Source organism: Arachis hypogaea, chromosome 9, assembly GCF_003086295.3.
Source record: "Arachis hypogaea cultivar Tifrunner chromosome 9, arahy.Tifrunner.gnm2.J5K5, whole genome shotgun sequence".
Classification (NCBI taxonomy): domain Eukaryota; kingdom Viridiplantae; phylum Streptophyta; class Magnoliopsida; order Fabales; family Fabaceae; genus Arachis; species Arachis hypogaea.
The window spans coordinates 90,404,767-90,424,654 of NC_092044.1; the positions used below are offsets into that span (position 1 = coordinate 90,404,767).

A 19,888-nucleotide genomic window follows, 5' to 3' on the forward strand; every position below is an offset into this window, starting at 1 on the left:
TTAGAGGATTAGTTTAGTTTTATGTTGAATAGATCTATTGAGGCTATATAATTGCTTGTTATAATATTACTTATTCTAAAAGTTTAAATTAATAGAAAGAGGCACATAAATAATTATATTTTTAAAATACGCCTTCTAAAATAAATGTTTTTTGGGATAATTTAAATTTTTTATATAATTTTTTATTTACTTTATGCTATTTTTAATCTTTTGAAAAATAATAAAAAAATATAAAAATTATATCTTTAATTTGCTGAAAAAAATGATAGATAAATACCAAAGTAATAAGAATGATCTACATAGAGTGTTTATAGACATGGAAAAAGTATATGTTATTGTAATATAATATTGGATAGAAAATATTTACTCATTCCATTATTAGCTTTTACTTAGATATAGGTTATCATTTTTATATTAACAATATTTTTATTTTATATATAATTATTGTTATTTATTATAAACAAGTATATTATATTTATAAGATAATAATAATATAACTAAATTATCTTAAATTCTTGTAAATAAAAGTATTATCAATTGGAATATAATAGGTTCTCTAGGCAATTTACATAAACAATTTGTTTTGAGAGAAATATTATCAATTATTCTAATTGCAAAATGGTTATATTTTGATAATGTTTTATTTTTTTGGTAATTAGTTGGAGTCTTTTACAGATTATCTATTTGAACATAGTTTGTTCCACTCTAAAACAAATTAAAAAGAGATAGAAGATCGTCAACATAGTTTATTGGAGGCTGCAGGGAACTAAAAGGACTTTGTAGTTGAAAGTGAAATGCAGCAGCGAATTATGAAAAAGGTGGAAATTCGTTTGAGGGATCATAAATATAATAGCTTTAACGTGAGTGACGTGAACAAATTAAATTTTTAATATATATACATATATATATATATATATATATATATATATATATATATATATATATATATTTAAAATGCAGTATTCCAAAATTTTTAAAATACAGCGAACTATATATTGACCTCCTATCTCCTTTTAATCCGTTTTAGGGTGCAACAAACCATGTTGAAATAAATAATTCGTAGAAGGCTCCAATGAATTATACAGAAATAAAATTGGACTAAAGTGTAATATTTTTGCAACTAGAACAATTGGGTAATTTCTTTCTCAAAATAATTTATTTAAGTAAATTGCCTGCAGGTTCTCTTTTATTTTATTTAATTCTTATTCAGACTTCAGTCTATAATTTTAATTTTATTTGCTACTCTGGTGAAGACTTAAGAGGCATCAAGTCATCAACTCAAAGAAGCTGCTCTATCGCCATGCTTCTTAATTTAGTTATTGGGTTTATTTTCTTGGGGTTGAACTTGATTAAAGTTCAGTCCTTAATGCATAATCCAAGATCTGGGCACTATCACAAGAAATGTTAAAAATATAGTTTAACGAATAAAATTTTAACAAAATAGTATATGAAGAATTAAAGTCATTTTTACTATCTTCCATAAGCTCTTTCTGTTGTAAGAGAAAATAATAATATTGTATTTTTTATTTTTATATTAATAAAATATTTATTAATTATCACCTTTTGTTATATCTTTCATAATTTTTTTAAACAACACTCAAATTTTATTTCAGGGAGTAAAATTATTTTACGCACATCAAATTAACAAAGCTATTTTAGTTAATTATCAATAAATTATATAATTCAAATGGTGTATTTTTTTTCTTTTTATTAAAAGATTTTGAATTTAAATCTCACTTCTAATTTTGGAAAAGAAGAAGATAATAAAATTATTTTAATTGATAATATATACCCTAAATAAGTTTTGTTTTTCAATTTTGAAGTTTATATATATAGTTAAAATATAGCTGGATACAATAACAAATCTACTGAATCAGTCATTAACTCATTATCATCAAGATGTGTTTAAGATGTGATATAAAGTAATGCGACTTACGAGAGTACGAGGTGAGTCTGAAAATATTTGTTTATCCAAAAGTGTGAATAATGTGAGCATATTTTACCTAATACTTTCTCTTCTTCGTAACTTTAATAAGAACAATACCTAACTCTCACAATAATTGCACTTAAGTTCAAATTTTGACGTTTTAGTACGAAAGTAACTCCATTTTGTCTTTAGCTAATAATTATTGTTATCCTTGCCAATATACAATGGAAGCATGAGACAGATGTTTGTATAAGAAGAGCACAAGACCAGCACATTTCAAGTTTTCATATCAAAACAGTAAAGTAACCATTCCCATTGACAACAATATATATTTCATACTTGACAAATGAATTTTTAATGCCCGATTGTACATTTGACGTGTGTATTAGGCATTGATGCATGAGAAAAGTTGTTGGAATGGGATGCTCCAGCAATCAATGGTTGCATTTTTTTAATTTTTATACTGAACCTAACCCCTAATAATTCGGACGGTATAACGTTATATCTCGGATTCTCATTTTGAATTAACATTTAAATTTGATCAATTACTACAAAAATAAAAAAATAAAAAAATTTATGGTTACAGTAAAAAATTGTGACCATAATTGATAAAAAAATGATTATAAATTTATAGTTATAGTTTTTTATTTATGGTCATGATTTTTCTATCATAACTTACTCTACTATGGCCATAGATCTATGGTTATGATTTTTTATCTTATGGTCATGATTTCTATGATCACGATTGCATTATTTAAATTTTGGTACTTTAAACCACGTTTTTTTTACCGTGACCATAACTTACTCGCCCTTTTGTAAAACTGTTACCATAACTTAATTTATAGTCATGGTTTTTACTATGACCATAACTTAGCTATGGTCATCCTACTCAAAAATCGTGATCATAGTTTACTCTATGGTTATTCTTTTTTAAAATCGTGATCATAGTTTACTATACTTTTTGAATTTTTTTTAAAGTATAATCAGATCCCAAAATTATAATAATCATAAAATAAATTTAAAAAGGAAAAATTCAAGAAATCTAAATCTTAAAATTTAGGGTAAAAAACCTAAATAAATCAAAGAGAGATCTTTATTACCTAAATCAGCCAAAACAAGAAATTTTTCAGCAATCCACCAAGTAGCCAATATATATAATTCGAATCAACATGATTCGAACTCCAAATGCAAGTAATTCAAAACAACTTGATTCGAATTACGTTTGAGACAAATTGCATGTAATTCGAATCAAGTAGATTCGAATTAGTGAAGCATAAATCGAATCAAGTTGATTCGAACTAGTAGGCAAACGTGACTAGAGGGAGTTCGAATTAACCTGATTCGAATTATGTGTATATAGTTCAACTTTGGTTGTTTCGAATTAGTGTGTTCCAAGCCTATGTATATACGTGATGAACGTGAGTTGCTCTCAAAAAGTACGTAGCATAAACATTAAAAAGGATTCTCTAAATTAACGGATTTTGCAAGGTAAGTAACGAAACTAATATAAATAAACAAAGTAACAAAGTTCTCATAGTGCCTGATACAATGTAACCACTAATAAACATACAGACATCATCTGATGAAGTAAATGACTAGTACATACAATAGTGATAACGGAAATACATAAACATAAGTATGTAACAATCGACACCAACAATGAACTAACAAACAAGACACTACACAAATCATCTAAAAAGATGCGATCCCGTGAAGCAACGTCGAGGAACCCGTGTACTATGACCTCTCCAGATCAGCGGCTCCTCATCCTCTATGTCATCCTCCTCATCATCCTGGGGTGGCTAGGCAAGTCTGGTAGGCTGGATATGTAACGGTCGGGATGAAGAAGGCCCGATAACTGACTGTGATCCAGCACAAGCTGCTGATGGTGGTGTACCGCCCAGGACAAAATGCTCAGTCTGAGGTACGGATGGAGGCTCATTCAGATCTACATCTAAATGTGCCTGTGACCCCGAAGTCTAACCAACTCGACGGGCAGCCTCATCCTCCTGCATGATGGCAGTGATCTCGTCAAGGAAGTGGTCCCCACTGTAGTCAGCATCAAGACCATCACCGGCAAGAAAGTCTAAATACATGGTGCCCGGACTGACCCATGGTGTACTCTCATGTAGTGTATGATTGGTGCACGAAATTGTGATCATCAACAATGGCTCCAATGACTTGGTAGCTCTCACACGTGAATTACACTTAGTCACAACTCCGCACAACTAACCAGCAAGTGCACTGGGTCGTCCAAGTAATACCTTACGTGAGTAAGGGTCGATCCCACGGAGATTGTTGGTATGAAGCAATCTATGGTCATCTTGTAAATCTCAGTCAGGCTGATTCAAATATGATTGGATTAGATATTCAAAAGATAAATAAAATAAACAGGAAATAAAGATAAAGTTACTCATGTAATCCAATGGTGGGAATTTCAGATAGGTGCATGGAGGTGTTGTGTTCCTTCCGAATCTCTACTTTCTTATTACATTCATCTAATCCTTCTTACTCCTTTCCATGGCAAGCTGTATGTAGGGTATCACCGTTGTCAATGGCTACATCCCATCCTCTCAGTGAAAATGGTCCAAATGCTCTGTCACAGCACGGCTAATCATCTGTCAGTTCTCAATCAGGTTGGAGTAGAATCCAGTGATTCTTTTGCGTCTGTCACTAACGCCCAGCCTTCAGGAGTTTGAAGCTCGTCAAAGTCATTCAATCCCGGAATCCTACTCAGAATACCACAAACAAGGTTAGACTTTCTGGATTCCCATGAATGCCACCATCAATTCTAGCTTATACCACGAAGATTCTGATTAAGGAATCCAAGAGATATGCGCCCGGTCTAAGGTAGAACGGAAGTGGTTGTCAATCACGCGCGTTCATAGGTGAGAATGATGATGAGTGTCACAGATCATCACATTCATCAAGTTAAAGTGCAACGAATATCTTAGAACAGGAATAAATCGAATTGGATAGAAAATAATAGTAATTGCATTGAAACTTGAGGTACAGCAGAGCTCCACACCCTTAATCTATGGTGTGTAGAAACTCCACCGTTGAAAATACATAAGTGAAAGGTCCAGGCATGGTCGAATGGCCAGCCCCCATGATCTGAGAACTAAACGTCCCAACATGTCTAATACAATAGAAAACTATCCTATTTATACTAGACTAGCTACTAGGGTTTACAAGAGTAAGTAATTGATGCATAAATCTATTTCCAGGGCCCACTTGGTGTATGTTTGGGCTGAGCTTGATCTATCCACGAGCTGAGGCTTCTCTTGGAGTTGAACGCCAAGTTGTAACGTGTTTTCGGCGTTCAACTCTGGTTCGTGACGTGTTTCTGGCGTTTGACTCCAGACAGCAACATGGACTGGCATTGAGCGCCAGTTTACGTCATCTAAACACGAATAAAGTATGAACTATTATATATTGCTGGAAATCTCTGGATGTCTACTTTCCAACGCCGTTGAGAGCGCGCCATTTGGAGTTTTGTAGCTCCAGAAAATTCATTTCGAGTGCAGGGAGGTCAGATTCCAACAGCATCAGCAGTCCTTTGTCAGCCTCCTTATCAGAGTTTTGCTCAGGTCCCTCAATTTTAGCCAGAAATTACCTGAAATCACAGAAAAACACACAAACTCATAGTAAAGTCCAGAAATGTGAATTTAGCATAAAAACCAATGAAAACATCCCTAAAAGTAACTAGACCATACTAAAAACTACCTAAAAATAATGCCAAAAAGCGTACAAATTATCCGCTCATCACAACACCAAACTTAAAATATTGCTTGTCCCCAAGCAACTGAAAATCAACTAGGATGAAAAGAAGAGAATATACTATAAATTCCAAAATATCAATGAATATTAATTCTAATTAGATAAGCGGGACTTGTAGCTTTTTGCTTCTGAATAGTTTTGGCATCTCACTTTTTCCCTTGAAGTTTAGAATGATTGGCTTCTCTAGGAACTTAGAATTTCGGATAGTGTTATTGATTCTCCTAGTTAAGTATGTTAATTCTTGAACACAGCTACTTTTATGAGTCTTGGCCGTGGCCCTAAGCATTTTGTTTTCCAGTATTACCACCGGATACATAAATGCCACAGACACATAATTGGGTGAACCTTTTCAGATTGTGACTCAGCTTTGCTAGAGTCCCCAGTTAGAGGTGTTCAGAGCTCTTAAGCACACTCTTTTTGCTTTGGATCACGACTTTAACCACTCAGTCTCAAGCTTTTCACTTGGACCTTCATGCCACAAGCACATGGTTAGGGACTGCTTGATTTAGGCGCTTAGGCCTGGATTTTATTTCCTCGGGCCCTCCTATCCTTTGATGCTCAAAGCCTTGGATCCTTTTACCCTTGCCTTTTGATTTTAAGGGCTATTGGCTTTTTCTGCTTGCTTTTTTTTCTTTTTATTTTTTTTCGATTTTTTTTCGCAAGCTTTTGTTTTTTCACTGCTTTTTCTTGCTTCAAGAATCAATTTCATGATTTTTCAGATCATCAATAACATTTCTCTTTGTTCATCATTCTTTCAAGAGCCAACAAATTTAACATTCATAAACAACAAGATAAAAAATATGCACTGTTTAAGCATTCATTCAGAAAATAAAAAGTATTGTCACCACATCAATATAATTAAATTAAATTCAAGGACAATTTTCAAAATTCATGTACTTCTTGTTCTTTTGAATTAGAAACATTTTTTTAAGAGAGGTGAAGGATTCATGGAATTATTTATAGCCTTAAGACATAGTTACTACATACTAATGATCATGAAGTAGAGACACAAAACATAAATAGACATGAAGCATAGAAATCGAAAAACAGAGAAATAAGAACAAGGAATGAGTCCACCTTAGCGGCGTCTTCTTCTTGAAGGACCAATGATGTCCTTAAGCTCTTCTATGTCCCTTCCTTGCCTTTGTTGCTCCTCCCTCATTGCTCTTTGATCTTCTCTTATTTCATGGAGAATGATGGAGTGCTCTTGATATTCCACCCTTAATTGTTCCACATTGTAACTCGAATCTTCTAAGGAAGTGTTGAGTTGTTCCCAATAGTTGTTGGGTGGAAAGTGCATCCCTTGAGGCATCTCTGGGATTTCTTGGTGATGAGCTTCCTCATGCGTCCCTTGGGCTCCATGAGTGGGCTCTCTTGTTTGCTCCATCCTTTTCTTAGTGATGGACTTGTCCTCCTCAATGAGGATGTCTCCTTCTATGATAACTCCAGCTGAGTAACATAGATGGCAAATAAGATGAGGAAAAGCTAGCCTTGCCAAAGTAGAGGACTTATCGGCTATTTTGTAGAATTCATGGGAGATGACTTCATGAACTTCTATTTCCTCTCCAATCATGATGCTATGAATCATGATGGCCCGATCCACAGTGACTTCAGATCGGTTGCTAGTGGGAATGATGGAGCGTTGAATGAACTCCAACCATCCTCTAGCCACAGGCTTGAGGTCCAGTCTTCTTAGTTGAACTGGCTTGCCTTTGGAGTCTCTTTTTCATTGAGCTCCTTCCACACATATGTTCATAAAGACTTGGTCCAAACTTTGATTAAAGTTGACCCTTCTAGTGTAGGGGCGTTCATCTCCTTGCATCATGGGCAAGTGGAATGCCAACCTCACTTTTTCTGGACTAAAATCTAAGTATTTTCCCCGAACCATTGTAAGAAAATTCTTTGGACTTGGGTTCATATTTTGATCATGGTTCCTAGTGATCCATGCATTGGCATAGAACTCTTGAACCATTAAAATTTTGACTTGTTGAATGGGGTTGGTTAGAACTTTCCAACCTCTTCTTTGGATCTCATGTCGGATCTCTGGATACTCATTTTTCTTGAGCTTGAAAGGGACCTCAGGGATCACCTTCTTCTTGGCCACAACATCATAGAAGTGGTCTTGATGGGCTTTGGAGATGAATCTTTCCATCTCCCATGACTCGGAGGTGGAAGCTTTTGTCTTCCCTTTCCCTTTTCTAGAGGATTCTCCGGCCTTGGGTGCCATCAATGGTTATGGAAAAACAAAAAGCTTATGCTTTTACCACACCAAACTTAAAATATTGCTCACCCTCGAGAAGAGAAGAAAGAAGAGAAGAAGAAGAAGAAGAAAGGAAGGAGGAGAAGGGGAGGTGTAGGTTTCGGCCAAGGTATAGAAGAGGGGGTTGTGTTGTGTGAAAATGAAGTACAATGGAGGGGTATATATAGGGAGGGGGGAGAGGGTAGGTTCGGCCATTTAGGGTGGGTTTGGGTGGGAAAGATTTTTTAATTTTAAAGGTAGGTGGGGTTTATGGGGAAGAGTGGATGGATGTGAGTGGTGAAGGGGGTAATTGGGAAGAGAGATTGAGGTGATTGGTGAAGGGTTTTGGGGAAGAGTGTTTATTGGAAAGAGAGAATGAATGTTGAGAAGAGGGGAGAATATGTTAGGTGGGGATCCTGTGGGGTCCACAGATCCTGAGATGATCTTGTGGGGTCCACAGATCCTGAGGTGTCAAAGATTTACATCCCTGCACCAATTAGGCATGTAAAATGCCTTAGCATACCATTCTGGCGTTTAAACGCCGAAGTGATTTACGTTCTGGGCGTTCAACGCCCATGTGTAGCATGTTTCTGGCGTTGAACGCCAGTTCCATGCTTGTTACTGGCGTTCAGTGCCAGCTTTCTTCAGGGCACATTCCTGGCGTCCAAACGCCAGGATGTTGCTTGTTTCTGGCGTTCAGCGCCAGATCCATGCTTTGTTCTGGCGTTGAACGCCAGCCAGATGCACCTTACTGGCGTTTAAACGCCAGTAAGTTCTTCCTCCAGGGTGTGATTTTTCTTCTGCTGTTTTTGATTCTGTTTTTAATTTTAATATTTTTTTCGTGACTCCTCATGATCATGAACCTACCAAAACCCAAAATACAATAAAAATAAAAATAAAATTAGATAAATAAAAATTGGGTTGCCTCCCAACAAGCGCTTCTTTAATGTCAATAGCTTGACAGTGGGCTCTCATGGAGCCACAAAGGTGATCAGGTCAATGTTGTGGACTCCCAACACCAAACTTAGAGTTTGGATATGGGGGTTCAACACCAAACTTAGAGTTTGGTTATGGCCTCCCAGCACCAAACTTAGAGTTTGATTGTGGGGGCTCTGTTTGACTCTGTATTGAGAGAAGCTCTGCATGCTTACTCTCCCTTGTTACAGAAGGATAGCCGTGTGCCTTAAACACAAGGTAGTCCCCATTCAATTGAATCACTAATTCTCCTCTGTTAACATCAATGACAGCACCTGCTGTGGCTCGGAAAGGTCTTCCAAGGATGATGCATTCATCTCCTTCCTTCCTAGTGTCTAAGATTATGAAATCAGCAGGGATGTAAAGGCCTTCAACCTTTACTAACACGTCCTCTACTAATCCATAAGCATGTCTTATTGACTTGTCTACCAATTGTAATGAGAATAAGGAAGGCTGTACCTCAATGATCCCTAATTTCTTTATTACAGAGAGTGGCATAAGATTTATGACTGACCCCAGGTCACACAGAGCCTTTTCAAAGGTCATGGTGCCTATGGTACAGGGTATTAAGAATTTGCCAGGATCTTGTCTCTTTTGAGGTAAGATTTTCTAAACCCATGTATCTAGTTCACTAATGAGCAAGGGAGGTTCACCTTCCCAAGTCTCATTACCAAACAACTTGGCATTCAGCTTCATGATGGCTCCTAGATATTGAGCAACTTGCTCTCCAGTCATATCTTCATCCTCTTCTGAGGAAGAATAGTCTTTAGAGCTCATGAATGGCAGAAGGAGATTTAGTGGAATCTCTATGGTCTCTATATGAGCCTCAGATTCCTTTAGGTCCTTAATAGGGAACTCCTTCTTGTTTGAGAGACGTCCCAGGAGGTCTTCCTTACTAGGATTTTTGTCCTTCTCCTCCCTTGTGCATTCGGCCATATTGATTACATTAATGGCCTTGCACTCTCCTTTTGGATTTTCTTCTGTATTGCTTGGGAGAATACTGGGAGGAGTTTCAATGATTTTCTTACTCAGCTGGCCCTCTTGTGCCTCCAAATTTCTAATGGAGGATCTTGTTTCACTCATGAAACTTAAAGTGGCCTTAGACAGATCAGAGACTATGTTTGATAGGTTAGAGGGGCTCTGTTCAGAATTCTCTCTCTGTTGGTGAGAAGATGATGGAAAAGGCTTGTTATTGCTTAGCATGTTTCTTCTACCATTATTAAAGCCTTGTTGAGGCTTTTGTTGATCCTTCCATGAGAAATTTGGATGATTTCTCCATGATGAATTATAGGTGTTTCCATAAGGTTCACCCATGTAGCTAACCTCTGCCATTGCAGGGTTTTCAGGATCATAAGCTTCTTCAGAAGCTGCCTCTTTAGTACTGTTGGATGCATTTTGCCATCCATTCAGACTTTGAGAAATCATGTTGACTTGCTGAGTCAACACTTTGTTCTGAGCTAATATGGCATTCAGAGCATCAATTTCAAGAACTCCCTTCCTCTGAGGCGTCCCACTATTCACGGAATTCTTCTCAGAAGTGTACATAAATTGGTTATTTGCAACCATGTCAATAAGTTCTTGAGCTTCTGCAGGTGTTTTCTTTAGGTGAATGGATCCACCTGTAGAATGGTCCAATGACATCTTGGAAAACTCAGATAGACCATAATAGAATATATCTAATATGGTCCATTCTGAAAACATGTCAGAAGGGCACTTTTTGGTCATCTGCTTGTATCTTTCCCAAGCTTCATAGAGGGATTCACCATCTTTTTGTTTGAAGGTCCGAACATCCACTCTAAGCTTGCTCAGCTTTTGAGGAGGAAAGAATTTATCCAAGAAGGCCGTGACCAGCTTATCCCAGGAGTCCAGGCTATCTTTAGGTTGTGAGTCCAACCATGTTCTAGCTCTGTCTCTTACAGCAAAAGGGAAAAGCATGAGCCTGTAGACTTCAGGATCTACTCCATTCGTCTTTACAGTCTCACAAATCTGCAAGAACTCAGTTAAAAACTGGTAAGGATCTTCAGATGGAAGTCCATGAAACTTGCAGTTCTGTTGCATTAGAGCAACTAATTGAGGTTTCAGCTCAAAATTGTTTGCTCCAATGGCCGGAATGGAGATGCTTCTTCCATCAAATTTGGACGTTGGTTTAGTGAAATCACCTAGCATTCTCCTTGCATTATTGTTGTTGGGTTCCGCTGCCATCTCCTTTTCTTGTTCGAAAGTTTCAGAAAGGTTGTCTCTGGATTGTTGTAATTTAGCTTCTCTTAGTTTTCTCTTCAGAGTCCTTTCAGGTTCTGGATCAGCTTCGACAAAGATGCCTTTTTCCTTATTCCTGTTCATATGAAAGAGAAGAGAACAAGAAAAGAAGAGGAATCCTCTATGTCACAGTATAGAGATTTCTTTATGTTAGTAGAAGAAGAAAGGGAATAGGAGTGATGAAGAATGAATAGTCTGAATAAAGGGTAAAGGTAGGGGTAGTGATTTGAGATGAAGAGAGGTGAAGAGAAGTGTTAGTAAATAAATAAATAAATAGAAGAAGAGGAGAGGGAAGGAATTTCGAAAATAAATTTGAAAAGAAGTTAAATGATTTTCGAAAATAAAAGATAAGATAGAATTAAGATTAAAATTTAAAACAATTAGTTAATTAAAAAAATTTTTTGAAAAAAAGGGAGGTATTTTCAAAAATTAGAGAGGGAAAAGTAGTTAGGTGGTTTTGAAAAAGATAAGAAACAAAGAAAAAGTCAAATAGTTAGTTGAAAAAGATATTAAAATCAAATTTAAAAAGATAAGAAGATAAGAAGTTAGATAAGATATTTTGAAATCAAATTTTTGAAAAAAGATAAAATTTTGAAAAGGATATGATAAAAGATATGATAAAAAGATATGATAAAAAGATATGATAAAAATATAAGATTTTTAAGAAAAAGATATTTTGAAAAAGATTTAATTTTTGAAATTAAAATTGATTACTTAACTAACAAGAAACTAAAAAGATAGGATTCTAGAATTTAAAGATTGAACCTTTCTTAACAAGAAAGTAACAAACTTCAAATTTTTGAATCAATCACATTAATTGTTAGTGTAATATCGAAATTTTGAAATAAAATTAAGAAAAAAATTTTTGAAAAAATATTTTGAAATTTTCGAAATTAATAAGATAAAAATGAAAAAGATTTGATTTGAAAAAGTTTTGAAAAGATAAGATTTTTAAAATTGAAAATTTGACTTGACTTGTTAGAAACAACTAATTTTTAAAATTTTTTGACCAAGTCAACCCAAAATTTCAAAAATTTGAAGAGAAATAAGGAAAAGATATTTTTTTTATTTTTGAATTTTTGATGATGAGAGAGAAAAACACAAAAGTGACCCAAAATATGAAAATTTTGGATCAAAACACAAGATGCATGCAAGAACACTATGAATGTCAAGATGAACACCAAGAACACTTTGAAGATCATGATGAACATCAAGAACATAATTTTGAAAAATTTTTGATGCAAAGAAAACATGCAAGACACCAAACATAGAAATCTTTAATGCATGGACTCTAACAAACGAAAAATGCATATGAAAAACAAGAAACAACACAAAACAAGAAATCATCAAGATCAAATAAGAAGACTTACGAAGAACAACTTGAAGATCATGAAGAACACTATGAATGCATGAAATTTTCGAAAAAATGCATAAATTTTAAAAGCATGCAATTGGCACTAAACTTAAAAATTGACTCAATACTCAAATAAGAAACACAAAATATTTTTTATTTTTATGATTTTATGATTTTTTTGTATTTTCTTTTATTTTTTTCGAAAATATTCTTTAGAAAAACGAAAATAAAGAAAAATTTTTGAAGGATTTTTGAAAACTTTTTTGAAAAGAAAATAAAAAGAAAATTACCTAATTCTGAGCAACAAGATGAACCGTTAGTTGTCCAAACTCGAACAATCCCCGGCAACGGCGCCAAAAACTTGGTGCACGAAATTGTGATCATCAACAATGGCTCCAATGACTTGGTAGCTCTCACATGTGAATTACACTTAGTCACAACTCCGCACAACTAACCAGCAAGTGCACTGGGTCGTCCAAGTAATACCTTACGTGAGTAAGGGTCGATCCCACGGAGATTGTTGGTATGAAGCAATCTATGGTCATCTTGTAAATCTCAGTCAGGCTGATTCAAATATGATTGGATTAGATATTCAAAAGATAAATAAAATAAACAGGAAATAAAGATAAAGTTACTCATGTAATCCAATGGTGGGAATTTCAGATAGGTGCTTGGGGGTGCTGTGTTCCTTCTGAATCTCTACTTTCTTATTACATTCATACAATCCTTTTTACTCCTTTCCATGGAAAGCTGTATGTAGGGCATCACTGTTGTCAATGGCTACATCCCATCCTCTCAGTGAAAATGGTCTAAATGCTCTGTCACAGCATGGCTAATCATCTGTCGGTTCTCAATCAGGTTGGAGTAGAATCCAGTGATTCTTTTGCGTCTGTCACTAATGCCCAGCCTTCAGGAGTTTGAAGCTCGTCACAGTCATTCAATCCCGGAATCCTACTCGGAATACCACAGACAAGGTTAGAATTTCCGGATTTCCATGAATGCCGCTATCAATTCTAGCTTATACCACGAAGATTCTGATTAAGGAATCCAAGAGATATGCACCCGGTCTAAGGTAGAACGGAAGTGGTTGTCAATGACGCGTGTTCATAGGTGAGAATGATGATGAGTGTCACGGATCATCACATTCATCAAGTTGAAGTGCAACGAATATCTTAGAATAGGAATAAATCGAATTGGATAGAAAATAATAGTAATTGCATTGAAACTTGAGGTACAGCAGAGCTCCACACCCTTAATCTATGGTGTGTAGAAACTCCACCGTTGAAAATACATAAGTGAAAGGTCCAGGCATGGCCGAATGACCAGCCCCTATGATCTGAGAACTAAACGTCCCAAGATGTCTAATGTAATAGAAAACTATCCTATTTATACTAGACTAGCTATTAGGGTTTACAAGAGTAAGTAATTGATGCATAAATCCACTTCCAGGGCCCACTTGGTGTATGTTTGGGTTGAGCTTGATCTATCGACGAGCTGAGGCTTCTCTTGGAGTTGAACGCCAAGTTGTAACGTGTTTTGGGCGTTCAACTCTGGTTCGTGACGTGTTTCTGGCGTTTGACTCCAGACAGCAACATGGAACTGGCGTTGAGCGCCAGTTTACGTCATCTAATCACGAATAAAGTATGAATTATTATATATTGCTGGAAAGCTCTGGATGTTTACTTTCCAACGCCTTTGAGAGCGCACCATTTGGAGTTCTTTAGCTCTAGAAAATCCATTTCGAGTGCAAGGAGGTCAGATTCCAACAGCATCAGCAGTCCTTTGTCAGCCTCCTTATCAGAGTTTTGCTCAGGTCCCTCAATTTCAGCAAAAAATTACCTGAAATCACAGAAAAACACACAAACTCATAGTAAAGTCCAGAAATGTGAATTTAGCATAAAAACCAATGAAAATATCCCTAAAAGTAACTAGATCATACTAAAAACTACCTAAAAACAATGCCAAAAAGCGTATAAATTATCTGCTCATCAATGATCGTCGCTGGGAACACCAACAAAGTAATCTCCGAGAGGCTCGTCCCCCAGTCCAGTGTCAACATGACCCGAAGGATCTCCCATAATCGACCCATGTAACTCTCTAGCAGCTCTGCCAGCATCGGGTATAACACCACCATGAGCAGCACCCCCCGCAACGGCATCGTCACTATGATCACCCCCGATATGGTGCGCTACAGCCCCTCTCCGTTGGCCGCCACGACGCCGTTGATGAGCGGATAATTTGTACGCTTTTTGGCATTATTTTTAGTATGTTTTTAGTATGTTTTAGTTAGTTTTTAGTATATTTTTATTAGTTTTTAGTTAAAATTCACTTTTCTGGACTTTACCATGAGTTTGTGTGTTTTTTTGTGATTTTAGGTATTTTCTGGTTGAAATTGAGGGACCTGAGCAAAAATTTGATTCAGAGGCTGAAAATGACTGCAGATGCTGTTGGATTCTGACCTCCCTGCACTCGAAGTGGATTTTCTGGAGCTACAGAAGCTTAATTGGCGCGCTCTCAACGGAGTTGGAAAGTAGACATCCTGGGCTTTCCAGCAATATATAATAGTCCATACTTTGCCCGAGATTTGATGGCCCAAACCGGCGTTCCAAATCAGCTCAAAATTGCCCGGCGTTAAACGCTGGAAGTGGCACAAGAATGGGAGTTAAACGCCCAAACCGGCACAAAAGCTGGCGTTTAACTCCAAGAGAAGTCTCTACACGAAAATGCTTCAATGCTCAGCCCAAGCACACACCAAGTGGTCCCGGAAGTGGATTTTTATGTCATTTACTCATCTTTGTAAACCTTAGGCTACTAGTTCTTTATAAATAAGACCTTTTGCTATTGTATTCTCATCTTGGTAGCTATCTTTATTCTTATGCTATCTTAGATCATTGGGAGGCTGGCCTCACGGCCATGCCTAGACCTTGTTCTTATGTATTTTCAATGGTGGAGTTTCTACACACCATAGATTAAGGTGTGGAGCTCTGCTGTACCTCGAGTATTAATGCAATTACTATTGTTCTTCTATTCAATTCAGCCTATTCTTGTTCTAAGATATTCATTTGCACCCAAGAACATGATGAATGTGATGATTATGTGACACTCATCATCATTCTCACTTATGAACGAGTGCCTGACAACCACTTCTGTTCTACAAGCAAACAAGGCTTGAATGTTTATCTCTTGGATTTCTTAATCGGAATCTTCGTGGTATAAGCTAGAACTGATGGCGGCATTCAAGAGAATCCGGAAGGTCTAAACCTTGTCTGTGGTATTCTGAGTAGGATTCAATGATTGAATGACTGTGACGAGCTTCAAACTCGCGATTGTGGGGCGTTAGTGACAGACGCAAAAGAATCACTGGATTCTATTCCGACATGATCGAGAACCGACAGCTGAATAGCCGTGGCGTGACAGGGTGCGTTGAACATTTTCACTGAGAGGATGGGAGGTAGCCACTGACAACGGTGAAACCCTACATACAGCTTGCCATGGAAAGGAGTAAGAAGGATTGGATGAAGATAGTAGGAAAGCAGAGAGACGGAAGGGACAAAGCATCTCCATACGCTTATCTGAAATTTTCACCAATGAATTACATAAGTATCTCTATCTTTATCTTTATGTTTTATTCATACATCATCCATAACCATTTGAGTTTGCCTGACTAAGATTTACAAGGTGACTATAGCTTGCTTCATACCAACAATCTCTGTGGGATCGACCCTTACTCGCGTAAGGTTTATTACTTGGACGACCCATTACACTTGCTGGTTAGTTGTGCGAAGTTGTGATAAAGAGTTGAGATTACAATTGTGCGTACCATGTTGATGGTGCCATTGATGATCACAATTTCGTGCACCACGTTTTTGGCGCCGTTGCCGGGGATTGTTGGGTTTGGACAACTGACGGTTGATCTTGTTGCTTAGATTAGGCATTTTTCTTCAGAGTTCTTAAGAATGAATTCTAGTGTTTCAAGGTGATGTTCTTATCATCACCAAAGCTGATTGATCTTCATCAATTTAGCTCTTGAATGTAATGTCCTGCTGAAGCTTGACTAGCCATGTCTAATTCCTTTAGACTGAAGCTTTAGAATAACATTGCATGATTCCTGGAATTCTCATTAAGAATTTTGATATGTTTATTTTCTTTTTCCACTTAAATTTCAAAAAATCCAAAAAAAATTTACAAAATCATAAAAAACCAAAAATATTTTATGTTTCTTGTTGAGTCTAGAGTCTCATTTTAAGTTTGGTGTCAATTGCATGTTTCTATTTTTCTTGCATTCATCCATGTGTCTTAAGTGATCTTCAAGATGTTCTTGATGATTTCATTGCTCTGATCTTGAATTCTCTTGACTTGAGTGTTTTGTTATGTGCATTCTCATTTTGTTAGTGTCAGTAGTATACAAACTGCTAAGTTTGGTGTCTTGCATGCATTGTTATTTGATTTTAGTTGCATTTTGATTATTCCTCATTATTAAAAATCCAAAAACAATTTTAATTTGTGTATTTTCGAGTCAATAATACAGAGAATTGAAGATTCAGAACATACAGCAGAGGAATTATACAAAAAAGGCTGGGCGTTCAAAATGCCCAGTGAGGAAGGCAAACTGGCGTTTAAACGCCAGCCAGGGTGCCTGACTGGGCGTTTAACGCCCAAAAGGGTAGTGCTTTGGGCGTTAAACGCCAGAATGTGCACCATTCTGGGCGTTTAACGCCAGGATGGCACAAGAGGGAAGATTCTGTTTTTAATTCAAATTTTTCTCAGGTTTTCAAAATTTTTCAAAATCAAATCTTTTTCAAATCATATCTTTTCAATCAAATCTTTTTCAAAATCAATTTCTTTCCATTTTCAAAAATACTTGCTATCAATTAATGATTTGATTCAACATTTCAAGTATGTTGCCTTTTCTGTTGAGAAAGGTTTAATGTTTGAATCATATCTTTTCTTGTTAGCCAAGTCATTAATTTTCAAAATCAAATCTTTTTTAAATTGCTTTTCAAATCATATCTTCTCAATCACATCTTTTTAAAACCATAACTTTTCAATCATATCTTCTTAATCATATATTTTTCAAAATAGTTTTCAATCAAATCTTTTTGATTTCTAATTTCAAAATCTTTTTCAAAAATCACTTGATTTCTTTTCCACTATTGGTTTTCGAAAATCAATTATTGTTTTTCAAAATGTTTTCAAAATCTTTTACTTAATTTTCGAAAATTACTTCCCCTCTTCTCACATCCTTCTATTTATGGACTAACACTATTCCTCAATGAACAATTCGAACTCCATCTCTCTTGATAAGTTCGAATTCTTCTACTTCTGCCTTCTATTTTTCTTTTCCTCTGACACCTCAAGGAATCTCTATACTGTGACGTAGAGGATTCCATATTTTCTTGTTTTTTTCTCTTTCATATGAGCAGGAGCAAAGACAAAAGCATTCTTGTTGAGGCTGACCCTGAACCTGAAAGGACCTTGAAGCGAAAGCTAAGAGAAGCTAAGGCACAACTCTCTGTAGAGGACCTAACAGAAATCTTCAAAGAAGAAGACAAGGCAGCCGAAAACAACAACAATGCCAACAATGCAAGGAAGGTGCTGGGTGACTTTACTGCACCTACTCCCGACTTCTATGGGAGAAGCATCTCTATCCCTGCCATTGGAGCAAACAACTTTGAGCTTAAGCCTCAATTAGTTTCTCTAATGCAACAGAATTGCAAGTTCCATGGACTTCCATTAGAAGATCCTCATCAGTTTTTAGCTGAATTCTTGCAAATCTGTGACACTATCAAGACTAATGGGGTTGACCCTGAGGTCTACAGACTTATGCTATTCCCTTTTGCTGTAAGAGACAGAGCTAGGATATGGTTGGACTCACAACCTAAAGAAAGCCTGAACTCTTGGGAAAAGCTAGTCAATGCCTTCTTGGCAAAGTTCTTTCCACCTCAAAAATTGAGTAAGCTTAGAGTGGAAGTCCAAACCTTCAGACAGAAGGAAGGAGAATCCCTCTATGAAGCTTGGGAAAGATACAAACAATTAATCAGAAAGTGTCCTTCTGACATGCTTTCTGAATGGAGCATCATAGGTATCTTCTATGATGGTCTGTCTGAACTATCGAAGATGTCCTTGGATAGCTCTGCTGGAGGATCTCTTCATCTGAAGAAGACGCCTGCAGAAGCTCAAGAGCTGATTGAAATGGTTGCAAATAACCAATTCATGTACACTTCTGAAAGGAATCCTGTGAACAATGGGACGAATCAGAAGAAAGGAGTTCTTGAGATTGATACTCTGAATGCCATATTGGCTCAGAACAAAATATTGACCCAGAAAGTCAATATGATTTCTCAAAGCCTGTCTGGAATGCAAAATGCACCAGGCAATACTAAGGAAGCTTCATCTGAAGAAGAAGCTTATGATCCTGAGAACCCTTCAATGGAAGAGGTGAATTACATGGGAGAACCCTATGAAAACACCTATAATCCTTCATGGAGAAATCATCCAAATCTTTCATGGAAGGATCAACAGAGACCTCAACAAGGTTTCAACAACAATAATGGTGGAAGAAACAGGTTTAGCAATGGCAAGCCTTTTCCATCATCTTCTCAGCAACAGACAGAGAATTCTAAGCAGAACCACTCTGACTTAGCAACTATGGTCTCTGATCTAATCAAAACCACTCAAAGTTTCATGACTGAAACAAGATCCTCCATTAGAAATTTGGAGGCACAAGTGGGTCAGCTGAGCAAGAAAATTACTGAACTCCTTCCTAGTACTCTTCCAAGCAATACAGAAGAAAATCCAAAAGGAGAGTGCAATGCCATCAACATGGCCGAATTTGGAGAGAAGGGAGAGGCAGTGAACGCCACTGAGGAAGACCTCAATGGACGTCCACTAGCCTCCAATGAGTTCCCCAATGAGGAACCATGGGAATCTGAGGCTCCTACTGAGACCATAGAGATTCCATTGGATTTACTTCTGCCATTCATGAGCTCTGATGAGTATTCTTCCTCTGAAGAGGATGAGTATGTCACTGAAGAGCAAGTTGCTAAATACCTTGGAGCAATCACGAAGCTAAATGACAAGTTATTTGGTAATAAGACTTGGGAGGATGAACCCCCTTTGCTCACCAAAGAATTGGATGACTTGTCTAGGCAGAAACTACCTCAAAAGAGATAAGATCCTGGAAAGTTCTCAATACCTTGTGCCATAGGCACCATGACCTTCAAGAAGGCCTTGTGTGACCTAGGGTCAAGTGTAAACCTCATGCCTCTCTTTGTAATGGAGAAGCTAGGAATCTTTGAGGTGCAAGCTGCAAAAATCTCACTAGAGATGGCAGACAATTCAAGAAAATAAGCTTATG

At 36.7% G+C, this 19,888-nt stretch overlaps 2 non-coding genes across 2 annotated transcripts; one reads left to right on the top strand and one right to left on the bottom strand.

The window, feature by feature from the left end:
- Nucleotides 1-10,620: 10,620 nt before the first annotated feature.
- LOC112714029 (small nucleolar RNA R71) lies at nt 10,621-10,724 on the top strand. The gene has a single exon (XR_003158987.1). It is a non-coding gene; the product is annotated as a small nucleolar RNA R71 (small nucleolar RNA).
- A 7,762-nt stretch (nt 10,725-18,486) lies between these two features.
- Nucleotides 18,487-18,594, bottom strand: LOC112713662 (small nucleolar RNA R71). Its single transcript, XR_003158633.1, has one exon. It is a non-coding gene; the product is annotated as a small nucleolar RNA R71 (small nucleolar RNA).
- Between the last annotated feature and the right edge of the window lie 1,294 nt (nt 18,595-19,888).